At 38.4% G+C, this 4,296-nt stretch overlaps 1 pseudogene; it reads right to left on the bottom strand.

The window, feature by feature from the left end:
* Positions 1-324: 324 nt before the first annotated feature.
* Positions 325-4,296, bottom strand: part of LOC102485616 (carboxypeptidase M pseudogene) — a 4,941-nt pseudogene continuing 969 nt past the window's right edge.

The following is a 4,296-nucleotide window of genomic DNA, read 5'->3' as shown; positions in this document are numbered from 1 at the left end:
AAAAAGAAAGAAAGAAAGAAAGAAAGAAAGAGAGAGAGAGAGAGAGAGAGAGAGAGAGAAAGAAAGAAGAAAGAAAGAAAGAAAGAAAGAAAGAAAGAAAGAAAGAAAGAAAGAAAGAAAGAAAGAAAGAAAGAAAGAAAAAGACTAGAGCCTTTTATTATCATCATATATTGCTTCTTGTAGGATTTGTAATCACCCATTTCCCACCTTTGGGAAGACTGGGTATTTTATCTAGTCACAGTCTCACAGTATTAAGGTTAATATAACCTGGCATGACTAATCCCCGAGTCAAGGTGATGACAGGGTTGAGTTACACATTTTGCTTCATTTGAAAAATATGTGCAAAAATGTCACTAGAAACAAGAACAAACTAGACTTTGTTACAGTTGAGTGGCCTGGCAATTTTCTGCATAGAAGAATCAGGGCATGAAGGATTTGATACTAGGATAAAATATGATTGCCCTTGGAATGGAAGCAGAATATTTTTTTTAAGAACAATGAAGTTCGAGAACTTCCCTAGAGTGACTACTTTTGTGAGGTGTGAATCGTGACCAGAGAGTGTAACATTTATGTAGGACCCTGGCGAGAGGAGATAGCACTCTCCAAATATGTTGGTTCCATAAGGGCAGATATGTTTTCTGTCATGGATTTGCATAATTACATTGGGTGATGGCTTCCCTTCTGGTCAAAAACAAGACCTTGTACACCTAGTTGCACCTGTCTTACATATTTTAATAATGAGGTTTATTAATTCATTATTGTGTGCCAACAAAAATATCTGAAACTGAATGACTTTTAAGAATAGAGGATTATGCTGCTTTTAGTTTGGAGGCCCAAGGTCCAAGGGCCAACTTCTGGTGAGGCTAAAATATGGCAGACAGAGGATTCTTGAGCAATTGTCCATAAGTTTCTGCCTCTTCTGGTCTCCTTTCCCTTCTTGTAAACTCACCATAACTCAATTATAAGGTCCTGTCTTAATAACTTTATACCCAAAGGCTTCACCCTGGGATCCCATGAAGGGATTAAGTTTTCTAAAACATTTTTACCAAGTCTCAGTAACTGAATATTTGGGGGACACCCAAATTATAGCATGAGATTTTGTTAAATAATATTTCAGAAGAATGAAAACTTTTCCTCATAAGGATATTTATAACATGACTGCTCCAATTTAAAGCACTGGAACCAGGTAACCTTGGAGTGGATACCAAGAGTATCCATTTGTAACTCCATTAAGAAGTTCAGTAAATTTTTACACCAATCTCTTTTTTTTCATCTTCAGATTTCCTCAATAATAGGTATGTGCAAGATATTGAAAAACATTATCATCAGGGGTTAAGTTCCAGGAAAATAAAGTCTCAAATGCTGGAAAGCCATGAATGAATAGCTGGCCACCAGAGCAGCATGGTGGTTTGCGGAAAGGTTAAATGTCTCTATTTTCAGCCACTTCATGACAGCACAGTTACAGGCTGCGATACATTATTAAACTCAGAAGTACAGAAGAAATTCTAGTCAGGTCACATTGGTTATAATTTTCTTTTTTTTTTTTTAAGCAATCATCTACACATCTGATTTACAAAAAGATGCAATGAGTTTTAACAATAAAAAGATGCAGCAAGTTTTTAAATAAAACATTTTCAAAACAGCATTGAAAAGCAAGTGTACTTGACCATACTCAGCTCATTATACAGCAAACAGGTGAACGGAATAATAATTCATGACACACAGCACATTTAATGAACTGGCAACAAGATATTTGGTCACAGAAGAACAGAGGAACTTTGTCCTTTAAGAATTAGAACTGAGGGGCTCCATAATCATCTGGCACCCACTCAGTGTTATGTGGTTAGAAATGTACATGACAGGAACTCCTGGGATCTTCTGGATTCTTCATTTAAGGTCTTGGTCCACTGTGGCCACAATGTGACACTTGTACTGAGTTCCTCTCTGTATTAAGCAGTCATCCACATTGGTTCCTCTGTGTGTGCACGTTAATCGTTAATCGTTTCAAATCTTGGATCCTTAACGATCCTTAGAGCCACTCAATACTTTTACCCCAATTTCTCAATTTCAGCCATTACACAGTCAATTATATAAGGAATACACTTGGCTTACAGACAGTCCGTCATTGACTGCACTAAGTCCAGTTTGGCTTTAATGGAAAAGTTGATAAAGTTCTTATCTACCAGGATGTGGTAAGGTGGACCCAGCTGTGTATTATATTTTTTTTAGTTTGGGGGTTTTTTTTGGTGAGGTTTTCACTATAGGGCACGTGCCTTGCCAGAAAGACAGAGAGAGACAGAAAGTGATAAATCACCCCCCAGGGGGGATGGCCACGCCGCAATCCCTTCTCCTCCATTCTCCTCTCAGGATCTTGGGCACGCACGCACACACGCTGAGCGTGAGTTTAAACCACCGGGTCCAGGGCTTGAACTGTGGTCGACTACGTGGGAGTCCAGCGACATAGCCATTACACTAACTGCTGGTCCCCAGCTATGTATTATATTGAAAGAATAAGCAGGAGGGTGATGGGGGATGTCTATTTCCTTCAGCATGCTAGGATCTTTCTTTTAAGGTTTGTTTTTGTTTTTTTTTTTCACATGTTTTAATTTAATTTTATTTTATACATTCAATCACATTATTTAGCTTATAAATTGAATATTTAAACAGGTGAACATTTCTCCCTAGTCCAGTTGATAAAATTGTAAAATATCTTCAACAGATAATACCACATTTCTTTGTCCCATTAATGCTTTGCCTCCCTATTTTTCTTCTACATGTCTTTCCTCAGACCCTCCTCTTACACACACACTATATCTGGTATTTACATCCATATACTGTGTTTCTATATCCTTCTTTTTAAGTTTTAATCTATCCTTTTTTTTAAGCCTCTGATCTCTGAGACTAAGCATTTGCTTCATGGTCACATACTTTATTGTTTTCTTTTGTTTCCCCAGGCTTACACCACATTCCTGTCTCTTCTGGAATCACACTGGTTATAATTTTCCATTGTTTTAGTGTAAAAAATTGAGAATTTTTGACAGTTCTCAATCCATCATGGTTTCTTGAAGGTGTAAGAGTGAATAAACTTTCCTCTGCCTCTGAGTTTCCTGAGAAGTGTTGACATTAGGCAGATTGATAAGAGATAAGATTTATTCGATCATAGTTTTACATGACACAGGAGTTGTCAGATTGAAGACCCAAAGATACAAGGAAGCTATTTGATTTTATGCTTAGGTTTGATGAATCAGGCATAGATGTATAGAAACGTGGCCTAGTCCTACAAAATTTTTAAGCAAAAGAAGGGTCTACGCTAATGAAAAAAGATTAAGTGGAGAAACCTAGTAAGACCGACCAGTGTATTAAGATCCCCCCCCTCCCCTCGTGGGGAGGGGAGCTTCTGTGCAACATTTTTACATTTGGGATAGGACAGGACCCCTCTGGAATGAGGGTCTTATAATCTAATATCAGGCGGTATATTCAGAGAATTTCTTTATACTGATTCTTATACAGAACAGTGGAGGAGTGTTAGAACAATGTTTTTAGGTTTTATGGCAGCTTTGGGGAAAAAGGAATTCTGGTCTCTATGACCTGCCTTGGGAAAGAGGAGTTCTAGAGTCTGTGACTTGCCTCAGGGAAGAATGAGAGGTGAGAGACAGGTAGGCAGCAAAAGGTCAGAGAAGCTCTGCTTCTGAGAACTTTTCTTTGGGTTATTGTTTTCTGAGCCCCCAAAAAGGCATGATGTATGCCTGAATGTATTGTCATTTCAGCTGTCACTGGTTATGAGCTATTCAGTCCAATGGAGCAGCAGTTTTTGCACAGGAGTCTAACTTCCATTTGTATTTGCAATACATTTGAACTACTGAATCCCATTGCTGTATCCCTCAGGAAAACACCCCCAAAAAGTAACCTAAAGGTTTCTACATCGAACCACCTCCATGACACAAAGTCTGAGAACAAAAACCAACTGACAGACTTGGAGACTATATGCCATGTTTTTGTAATAACTAACCTCTTGAAGGGTTTTACCACTTTCTCCAATTAATACCGGCTATCTCTGGCCTAGCCCAGAGAAGACGTACCAAGGGCAAACTACTGAGTTGTTGGAAAAGTCATGACTTATTTTTGCATAGAAAAATATATCATGACTTTTCTGATGACCCAATATGTTAGGGAACTGCAGAAATGCCATGCTTCTAGAACACCTTGGATTTGGGGCCATAACAATTTCATGGTAATTAAAGGCGCTGGATTCCCACGTGGTCAACCACAGTTCAAATCCTGACTTAACAGCTTGCT

The sequence above is a fragment of the Tupaia chinensis genome, unplaced genomic scaffold (assembly GCF_000334495.1).
Source record: "Tupaia chinensis unplaced genomic scaffold, TupChi_1.0 Scaffold000434_1, whole genome shotgun sequence".
Taxonomy (NCBI): domain Eukaryota; kingdom Metazoa; phylum Chordata; class Mammalia; order Scandentia; family Tupaiidae; genus Tupaia; species Tupaia belangeri.
This window is presented reverse-complemented; position numbering and strand designations above follow the sequence as displayed.